The sequence below is a fragment of the Trichechus manatus genome, unplaced genomic scaffold, assembly GCF_000243295.1.
Source record: "Trichechus manatus latirostris isolate Lorelei unplaced genomic scaffold, TriManLat1.0 scaffold00120, whole genome shotgun sequence".
NCBI lineage: Eukaryota > Metazoa > Chordata > Mammalia > Sirenia > Trichechidae > Trichechus > Trichechus manatus.
The window spans coordinates 2830298-2841791 of record NW_004444056.1 but is presented as its reverse complement, the minus strand read 5'-3'; the positions used below and the strand labels follow the sequence as shown (position 1 = coordinate 2841791).

Below are 11494 nucleotides of genomic sequence, written 5' to 3'. Positions count from 1 at the left end.
TGGGCAACTCTGGGGTCCTCTGTGAGGGCGTGTCCTCTGCATGTACCGGGTTGCAGGGTCAGTGGGTGGACAGGCCTGGGGTCGTCTGTGAAGGCATGTCCTCTGTGTGTGTCAGTTTCAAGGGTCAGCAGGCAGGCCTGGGGTCCTCTGTGAGCGTGTGTCCTCTGCTGTGCATGGGGTCTCAGGGGTCAGCAGGCAGAGAGACCACCAGCAGGTCTGGCTGTTGCTGCACATGAAGCAGAGGAAGCTGTTGGCACATTGAAGCTGTGCCCTCCTCCACGTGTGACTGTCAAGAGTGAAATCCCCTTCCTGCCCGAGAAAACAGATCTCAACAGCTGCTGGTGTTTCCAAACTTCCGATTTTGATGCGCTGCTGCCTCTAATATTCACTGTGGTTTTTACAGTAAACTCACTTTTTAAAACCCTTGTAGCCTCACCTTGAGCATGAAACACATGAAATCACAGGTGTGGTGGAGTAGGGATCTTCTGTTTCATGTGTAAATGAGGGCAACATTATGAAAATAAAAATTCGCACACAGCTACCACAAAAAATAACCCAACGCCAGATGACGTGCCTCACGCATCTGCCAGCCCGAAGGGCCACAGACTGGCAGAAAACAAACAGGTCATGCTTGGTGAGCCCGAGCTCCCAAACACACACTGAGGACAACATCCCTGTGAGCCTTCCGGAGGCGGGTAATTCTAGCCTTACTATCTCCTCTGCTCAAAAGCTCCAAGAAGTGTATAATTTCTCAAGGCAGAAACTTGAGCTTCAAAATCTGGCACCAAGCTGCTTTTGTAAATAATATTGTGTTCTTTAAAGGAAGACAAAGGGGTAGACAGGAGGTGGGGGTACACAGATGATTTAAAACAAGGACTCAATGGCAACGGGTTTTTTGGTTTATTCTCAACATAATACACCACATCAACAGAACAAAGGAAATGATTCCCATGATCATCTCTACGGATTCAGAAAAAGCAGTTGCTAAAACACAACACCCTTTCTGATGAAAACCCTCAAGAAGATTGGATTAGAGCCCCTAAAAAAATAAAATACTTATGAATAAATCTAACCACAGATATAAAAGACCTATACAAAGAAAACTATAAAACACTACTGCAAGAAACCAAAAGAGATCTACATAAATGGAAAAACATACCATGCTCATGGACAGGTAGACTCAACATTGCAAAATGACAATTCTACTCAAAGTGATTTACAAATACAATGCAATCTCGATCCAAATACCAACAACATTCTTTAAAGAGATGGAAAAACTAATCATTAACTTTATATGGAAACGGAAGAGGCCCCGGATGAGTAAAGCACTATCGAAGAAGAAGAATAAAGAAGGAGGACTCGCACTACCTGACCTCAGAAGCTACTATACAGCTACAGTAGTCAAAACAGACTGGTACTGGTACAACGACAGATACACGGACCAATGGGACAGAATTGAGAACCCAGGTGTAAATCCATCCGCCTATGGTCACTTGATCTACGACAAGGGCCCAAAGTCCATCAAATGGGGAACAGACAGTCTTTTTAACAAACGGTGCTGACAAAACTGGATGTCCATCTGCAAAAAAATGAAATAGGACCCATATCTCACACCATACACAAAAACTAATTCAAAATGCATCAAAGACCTAAATACAAAGCCAAAAACTATAAAGTTCATAAAAGAAAAAATAGGATCAACACTACAGGCCCTAATACATGGCATTAACAGAATACAAACCATAACCAATAACACACAAACTCCAGAAGATAAGCTAGACAACTGGGATCTTCTAAAAATTAAACACTTAGGTGCATAAAAAGACTTCATCAAAAGAGCAAAAAGAGAACCTACAGACTGGGAAAAGATTTTTGGCCATTACAAATCAGACAAGGGTCTAATTTCTAAAATCTACAAGAAAATCCACACCTCTACAACAAACAGACAAATAATCCAATTTAAAAACGGGCAAAGGAATTGAACAGACACTTCACCAAAGAAGATACTCAAGCAGCCAACAGACACATGAGGAAATGCTCGAGATCACTAGCCAGAAATGCTCGAGATCACTAGCCATTAGAGAAATGTAAATCAAAACCTCAATAAGATACCATCTCACCCCGACATTACTGCCACGAATCAAAAAACTGGAAATAACAAATGTTGGGGAGGCTGTGGGGAAAGGAGATCGGAACTCTTATGCACTGCTGGTGGGAACGCAAAATGATACAACCATTTTGGAAAAAGATATGGTGCTTCCTTAGAAAGCTAGAAACAGAAATACCATATGATCCAGCATTCCTATTCCTAGGAATATATCCTACAGAAATAAGAGTCGTCACACGAATAGACATACGCACACTCATGTTCATTGCAGCACTGTTTAAAATAGAAAAAAGATGGAAATAACCTAGAAGCCCATCAACATTCATCAATGGATAAACTATGGTACCTATACGCAATGGAGTATTACGCAACGAAAAAGAACAATGATGAATCTGCGAAGCATCTCATAACATGGATGAATCTGGAGGGTATTATGCTGAGTGAAATAAGCCAATCACAAAAGGACAAATATTGTATGAGACCACTACTGTAAAAACTCATGAAAAGGTTTCACACAAAAAGAAACAATCTTTGATGGTTATGAGTGGGGGGATGGGGGGAACACTAAATAGACAATACATAAGCGGTAACTTTGGTGAAGTGTAAGACAGTACACAATACTGGGGAAGCCAGGACAACTTGTACAAGGAAACGTTGTGGAAGCTCCATAGACACATCCAAACTCCCTGAGGGACCAAACTGCTGGGCTGAGGGCTGTGGGGACCATGGTCTTGGGGGAGTATCTAGCTCAACAGGCATAACATAGTTTATAAAGAAAATGTTCTACATTCTACCTTGGTGAGTAGCATCTGGGGTCTTAAAAGCTTGTGAGCAGCCATCTAAGATACTCCACTGGTCTCACCCCTTCGGGAGCAAGGGAGAATGAAGAAAACAAGGTATAAGGGAAACCCGAGAGTATGGCACCCAGACACCCTTTTAGCTCAGTGGTGAAGTCATTTCCGAGGTTCACCATTCAGCCGCGGAGTGGACAGCCCCATAAAACCAAATGGGACTAATGAGGTACAGCAGTCCAGGGACAAGGGCCAGAAGGCAGAAGGGGACAGGAAAGCTGGTGACAGGGAACCCAAGGTTGAGTAAGGATAGTGTTGATGTGTTGTGAGGTTGTTAAACATTGTCATAGGGCAACATGTGTACTAACTGTTAAATGAGAAGCTATTTTGTTCTGTAAGCCTTCAGCCAAAGTGAGAATAGCAGCACATCTGGAAGAGCGTAGTCGATGTCACTGAACTGTGCGTGTAGAAATTTTTGAAATGGTGTATCTTTGGCTATGTATATTTTCACCAAAAAAAAAAAAAGGTCAAGAAGGGAGAGGGTTGACATGTTGTGGGGTTGTTAACCAATGTCATAAAACAATATGCGTACTACTGTTTCATGAGAAACTATTTGTTCTGTAAGCCTTCACCTGAGGTACAATAAAAAAAAAATAACTAAAGATATAAGGGAAAGATTAGTCGAAAGGACCAATGGATCACAACTACCACGGCCTTCATCAGACTGAGCCCAGTACAACTAGATGGTGCCCCGCTACCCCCACTGACTGCTCTGACAGGGATCACAACAGAGGGTCCTGGACAGAGCTGCAGAAAAATGTAGAACAAAATTCTAACTCACAAAAAAACAAACAAAAAAAAAAATCCAGACTTACTGGCCTGACAGAGACTGGAGAAACCCCAAGAGTACAGCCCCTAACACCCTTTTAGCTCAGTGATGAAGTCACTCCCGAGGATCATCCTTCAGCCAAAGATTAGAGAGCCCTATTAAAAAAAAAGAGAGAGAGACTAATGGGGCACAACAGCCTAGGACAAGGACTAGAAGGCAGAAAGGGACAGGAAAGCTGGTAATAGGGAACTCAAGGTCGAGAAGGGAGAGTGTTGACATGTCGTGGGGGTTGTCAACCAATGTCATAAGACAATATGTGTACCAACTGTTTAATGACAAACTATTTGTTCTGTAAACCTTCGTCTAAAGTACAATAAAAACATTTTTTTAAAAAGAAGATTGGATTAGGAGGGAAGCTCCTCAATATGATTCAGGGCATATAGGAAAACCCAATGGCCAACATTATACATAACAGAGAAAAATTGAGAGATTTCCCCTTGATCAGGAACAAAACAAGGGTGCCTGTTCTAACCACTTCTATTCAATATGGTATTAGAAGGCCTAGCCAGAGCAATAAAACAAGAAAAAGAAATAAAAGGTATCCAGACTGGAAAAGAAGAAGTAAAATTATCCCTATTGACAAATGACATGATCCTATATGTAGAAAATCTCAAAGGGTCCTCAAGAAAGCAAGAGAAGAATTTAACAAGGTTGCAAGGTAGAAGGTGAACAAACAAAAATTAGTTGGGTTTCTATACACCAGCAATGAGGAACTGAAATGGAAATTAGGGAAACTACTCCACTTACAATAGCATCTAACAGAATAAAATACCTAGGAATAATTTAATCAGGGATGTGAAGGACTTATACAATGAAAATTATAAAACATTGCTGATTAAAGAAGACTTTTAAAAAAATGGAAAGATGTTCTGTGTTCATGGAATGAAAGACTTAATATTGTTAAGATGTTAATACTTAACAATAGTACCTAAAGTGATCTATTCAATGCAATCCCAATCAAATTCCAACATCCTTCTTTACAAAAATGGAAAAACCAATCCTCAACTTCATATGGAATGGAAGAGACCCTGAATAGCTTAAGAAATGCTGAAAGAGAAGAAAAAGTAGGAAGACTCACATTTCCTCATTTTAAAACATATATATAGCTACAGTAATCAAAACAGCCTGGAACTGGTATAACAGACCAATGGAATAGAATTGACAGTCCAGAAATAAACCCATACGTCTATGGTCAACCAATTTTTGACAAGGGTGCTAAGTTCAACAGATGGGGAAGAAAAGTCTCTTCAATAAATGGTGCTGTGGAAACTGGATTTCCACATGCAGAAAAATGAAACAGGATCCATGCCTCACATTACACACAAAAACAAATTCAAAATGTATTAAGGACCTAAATGTGCAAACTAAAATAATAAAATTCTAGAAGAACAAGCAGGAGCAATGCTGTCAGGTTTAACTTTTAACAATGGATTATCTACTATAATAACAAAAGCACCAACAGCAAAAGACAAAATAAATGAGACCTCATAAAAATTAAAAACTTTTGTTCATCAAAAAACTTTACCAAAAAAGTGAAGACAATCTACCGACTGGGAAAATATCTTCGGAAACCACATATCCAAAAAGAATCTAATACCCAAAGTATATTTAAAAAAACTTAACAACAAAAAGACAAATAATCCAATCATAAAAATGGGCAAAAGATTTGAATAGACATTTCACCAAAGAGGACATCCAAATGGCCACCAAACACATGAAAATATGCTCAGCATCATTAGCTATCAGAGACACGCAAATAAAGACCACAATGAGATACCATTTCACTCCCACTAGGATGGCTAAGATTCAAAACAAAACAAACAAACAAAAAAACATAAAATAACAAATGGTGAGGATGTACAGAAGTTAGAACCCTTATCCACTGCTGGTGGGAATGCAAAAGTTATATAGCCATTATGGAAAATAGTGCAGTGATTCCTCAAAAAACTAAGTGCAAAACTACCATATGACCCAGCAATTCCACTCCTAGTGATATACCCAAAATAACTGAAAGCAGAGACTCAAACAGATACTTGGACACCAGTATTCACTGGAGAACTATTTACAACAGCCAAAAGGTGAAAACAACCTAAATACCCATCAACATATGAAGGGATAAACAAAATGTGGTACATACATACAATGGAATACTACTCAGCCAGTAAGAAAAACGAAATCTTGATACACGCTACAATATAGATGGAGCTTGAAGACATTATGCTGAGTGAAATAAGTCAGTCTCAAAAGGACACATATTGTATGACCTCACTTACATAAAAAGACAACTACAGGCAAATGTACAGAGACCAAAGTTTATTAGTGGTTACTAGGATAGGAGGAAGGAGCAAAGGGGGGAGTTATTGCTTATGGAGTACTGGGTTTCTGTTTACGGTGATGGAAACATCACACTGATTAAGGGGAGGGTTGCACAGTGGATTAATGTAACTCTGTTAAGAAGCTGCACACCTGCAAAAAGTTAAATTGGCAAAAGTTGTATAACAGGGTTTTTTTTTGTCGTTGTAAAAGTAACAGTAGCTTCTGAGGCTGTTTATGTATAACCAGACACCTCATGGGATTTGATTCCTTGGTTTGAAGGTTTAGGGTCATGGTTTCATGTGACATCCCAGTTAATTGGCCTAATATCGTGTCTTGTTCTTCTGTTCTACTTCCTAGTTCAGCGAGTAGTGCCGGGGGTCTTAACAGATTACGAGCGGTCATCCAAGGTACAGTTAATCTCTATTCTCTTAAACCAACAGAGGAAGACGGAAAGTCAGGAACAGGAGGAGGAAATGGAATGCATGGTTAATTGCCTCCAGGTACAACTGCCCCCTCTGCCATGAGACCAGAAGAACTGGATGGTACCCAGCTACTGTCACTGAACACTGTGATCAAAGATTCTATAGAAGAATCCTGATCAAAGAGAAAAAATGCAGCACAGAATTTCAAATTCTCATGGACTCCACAGTTCCTGGAGCCACAGAGGGTGGATGAACCCCTGAAACTACTGCCCCGAGATAATCTTTAAAACTTAAATCAAAAATATCCCTTGAAGTCTTTTTCAAATCAAACAATAGTTTAGCTTAACTAGTAAAGAATGTCTGCCTTAAGCATTGTGCTCTTTTAAGATCTATCTATATGGGATCAAACTGACAACAGCAACTCAAAAGATTAGACAGGAACCATAGGAAGCCATGAGTTTATGTTAATGGGGGAGGAACAACTCAGAAAATGAGGGTGAGAATGGTTGCAGAACTTGAAGAACGTTACCAATGTCAATGAACTGTACATGTAGAAACTGTTAAATTGGTATTTTCAACAATAAAAAAAAATTAAAGTAAATTATAAAAACATCATAAATCTACATAGTCACAAAGGATGTCACTTCCGACAATCTGTAAGTATTGATTATTTTTAAAATTAAATGGGTACACATAGCTCTTTAAAATGTGTCCTGTGGAATCTAAGTATCAGAGAGATCTGAGACCCGCCACCAGCCATTTGACAAGCACGTGAATAAATGCAACTCTAGCCTCAGCCCCTTCTCCTGTCTGGAATCTGATTACCAGCCCTGCAGATTTGCCTCAGGCAATGGTTTTCTTGAAAGTCTTCTATGATTACCCTACCATATTTCTCTGCTATAAAACCATGCATATTGGAACTTAAGTACTTTTATTTCCTGTTGCCATTACAAATTATTATACAAAACTGATCCAAACAAATAGATAACTTTTATTGAAAATACATCTCATACTGAGCTAGAAGGGAGCTTCTTCCATGGGTGACCGTGAGTCACTGGTCGGATGGCCTGGTCCACCTCAGCTCTGTGCATCTTCTGCTTCATGTGCATCTGACCTGTGGCGACCGCTCAGCTCAGCCGGCAGAGGGGTTGGAGGAAGGTGTGCTAAGGCAACCTCAGGTAACTCATTCTAGAGTGGTTGAGCTTGGGAACTTAACTGTGGTGATCTGCTGGCAGCTGGCCTGGTCCCATTCAATTGTACTGAAAACAGTGGGGGCGCCTCTGGCAGTCAGGGCCCCCCCTCCTCCAGACTCTCACTCTCGGTGGGGCCAGCCACAAGGTGAGGTGGGGGTGGTGGAGGTGCAGCAGGGTCACTGTTGTGGGCATGGAGGACAGCTTGCCCACCATCCTCCTCCCTCCATTGCTGGCATGGGCAAGGCAGGGCAATTTGGGACAGACTGCCTGGGCACCCTTGAAAGTTCCCTATCACTCTCCACCCGAGGCAATGGCCCAGGGCCAGCTATGGTAAGCCCACCCTTTGCTCTGAGGTCCAGCCACCACCCATGATCCCCAGCACAGACAAAGCCAGCAGGAGCTGTCACCACACAGCAGTGACACTAGGCAGAGCGGCCAGAGAGGAGGCATCCCGCACTGACCCCAAGCTCCTGTAACAGAAAGAGGAGATGGAGTGAAGGAGGAAAAGAGAGAGAAGGAAGAGGACAGAGAGGGATGTGATGGTTAAGGTTATGTGTCAACTTGGCTAGGCCATGATTTTCAGTGGTTTGGCAGATATTGTGTAATCACCCTCCACTGGGTGATCTGAAATAAGCAACCAATCAGTTGAAAGGGGAACTTCCTTGGGGGTATGGCCTGAATCCAGTATATATGGATGTTCTGGCAAAGCTCGCCCTGACTGGATCCGACGTCTGACTCACCATTCTCTGACCTCCAGTTCTTGGGACATGAGCCAGCAGCCTGCCCTCAGACCTGCCGACTTGGGGTTCGTCAGCCCCTGCAACTATGTGAATCAGGAGAAGCCTCCAGCCTGATGTCTGACCCATGGATTTGGGACTTGCCATCCTCCACAACTGCATGAACCATTCCCTTGAACTCTCTCCCTCCCTTCTACCCCCTCCCTGTTTCTCTCTCTGTCTCCTTCTCTCTTCCTCCTTCTCTCACTGTCTCCCTCCCTCTCCTCTCTCTGCCTTCCTCTCTCTCTCTCCCTCTTTCTCCTTCCATATCCCTCCCTCTCTCTCCCTTTCTCCTTCCATATCCCTTCTTCTCTCCCTCTCTCTCTTCCTCTCGCTCTCTCCCCCATCTCTCTCTCCCTCTCTCCCTTTCTCCTTCCCTCTTTTTCCCTTCCTCCCCCCCTCTCTCTTGCTCTCTCTCCCTCCCTCTCTCCCCCCTCTCTCCTTCCCTGTCCTCCTTCTGTCTCTCTTTCCCTCTCCCTCCCTCTCCCTCCCTCCCTTCTCCTTCTCTCTCTCCCTCCCTCTCTCACCCTCTCTTCCTCTCCCTCCCTCTCTTGCTTTCTCTTTCCCTCCCTCTTTTTTCTCTCTCACTCTCTCCTTCCGTTTGCCTTCCTCTCTCTCTCCCCCTTCCTCTCTCTCTTTCTCCCTCTTCCTTCCTCTCTCTCTCTCTCTATATATAAACAACAATAACAAAAAAAAACGTTGCCATTGAATCAATTCCAACTCATAGCAACCCTATAGGACAGAACAGAACTGCCCCACAGAGTTTCCAAGGAGTGCCTGGGTGGATACCAACTGCTGACCTCTCGGTTAGCAGCCGCAGCTCTTAACCACTACACCACCAGGGTTTCCAGTATATATATATACACACACATATATACATGCTTCACTGGTTTTGCTACTCTAGAGCAAAAGACAGGAGACAGGGCTGTCCCACAGCCTATGGCTGGCCACACCTGGGGGGTGCTGGGTGGGTGGCTGAGATATGCAGGGGCACCCGAGGCTCTGAGCAGTGAGCAGGTGTATCCGACATGACCTAAGCCTTCTGAGGCCAGATACTGGGCAGGGAAGCCCAGAGGTGAGCAAAACCCATGTGGCTCTGACCCAGGGGCTACATTCATGGGGGCAAGAAGCCCCACAGCGAGTGCTAAGGAGTTCCACATAAAAATAGGGCGGGTGTCATTTGGAGGGAGCAGATTGTGAGAAACCTGGGAAGCAGCATGAGCCTACAGAGGCTTGTCCTATGGAGCCCTGTGGGGTGTGACGAGAGACCACCTGTCCTCACACACAGGCATCACAGACACTGCCTTCAGGAGCCACCGCCCCACAAAGGATGCACTCTGTGGCTCGAGCGCTCCATGAGGCAACCACCCAGGGGCCCCTGTCCCTACAAAGCCCTCTCCCGGGTACCCTCAGGCTGCATGCAAGTCTCATGACTGACCCAGCAAAGCACCCTGGCTCATCTGCTGAAATTGCACCTCAACAAGTCCCTCCTTCCTGACAGTCCTTGCCCCACCCCAGCCCTGGCCAGGGCCTCCTTCTGAGGGCCTCACAGTAGTCAACAGCCCACACCTGTGGACAGTGGGGCCCTAGGGTGTGGTCAGTGGATGGTGTGGACACTGAGTCTTCTGTGCATGGCCTCCTTGCCCACAATGTGGGACCACAGCCTCCACCAGCCCTGCCTCTCCATGCCTTTACCTTCCATAAAACAGGTCCAGGACAGAGGCTCCTAGGAGCTGATATAAGTCTGTGTGAATACATGGAAACTGCCAAGGATGCAGGTGCACACATCAGTTAAGTCCCTCTTTGCACGCCTTTGCTCGCACTGGGCCCTCCACTGAATACACCTTGGCCATCAGCACACTTCCAAAATGTGGGACAAGCCAGGGAGACGCAGTGAGACAAAATGAGAGGGTATTGACCACAATCTGAGGGGCCATAGACAGGACCCTGGCTCAGACACTGCCTCTGCGGCTTGAGCAAACATTCCGCCCCTCGGTGAACTGAATGACAATGGTGCGCATGCCCCAGCCTTGTGTGGAGTCCCTGGCAGCACATGTACAGAGAACATGCCTGTGGACCACACACCACTTTTCCTCATGGTCAAGTCCATGATCAGAGCCAGTGTCTTCCTGGGACGCAGGGGTGAGGGACAGCAGACAGCAGAGAAGGCCATGTCCCAAGGGCCACAGTCGCCTCAGGGAAGGCCAGGATGCAGCCTTGAGTAGCTCTGCTTGGCAGGACTTCCTGCAGCGATGGAAATGGCCTCCATCCACACGGCCTAGTAAGGGAGTTACAAGCTACAAGTGGCTTCTGAGCACCTGAAATGTGGCTAAATGATTGGGGCCTGAATTTGCAGTTCTACTTAATTTAATTATCTTAAACCCAACAGCATACATGGCTCATGGCTACCAGATCAGAGTGGATGGCACAGGCCAAAGGCTTGTGGCCTACCTGACCTCCACATGCCCTGGATTAGATCGGCTGACAGGCTACTCCCAGGTGCTGGAGCGGCCCGGGGTGTGAGAGTGCGGGGTGGGGGCCGGGCAGGCTGTCTGGATTCTGCCTGAGCTCGCTGACTTAATAACACATCTGCATTTTTACAGCACTTTCCTTGCAAGGAGTTCAAAGCCCTCGGCAGATGGAACATGCCCTAATTACACCCTCTTTGGGGCTTCAGATGTGTGCTCTGCCTCATGAACCCCGCCGAGGCCCCAGGAAGGGCTACCCCATCTGGCCTTCCCATGGGAGGCTCAGGACGGCTGGACCCGGGCCGGTTCCTTCATACCCTGAGGAGACACCATCAGCCGACAGCCCTGGCCAGGTGTCAGAGGGGGATCCCTGTGCTGGAGGGAGACAGAGAGACTCCCTTAGAGCCCTGACCTCCAACACCAAGTGACACAGGTGATGTCCTAACCAGTGTGCACAAAGGGAGAAGGAGGCAGGGCAGCATCTTCCGAAGTGAGCCTGGGGCGGCAGCTGCAGGATCACAGCATCACTGCA

At 45.1% G+C, this 11494-nt stretch overlaps 1 protein-coding gene across 1 annotated transcript in view; it reads right to left on the bottom strand.

The window, feature by feature from the left end:
• Positions 1-11494, bottom strand: part of WNK2 (WNK lysine deficient protein kinase 2) — a 170047-nt gene that overhangs the window by 104982 nt on the left and 53571 nt on the right. The window lies entirely within an intron of this gene.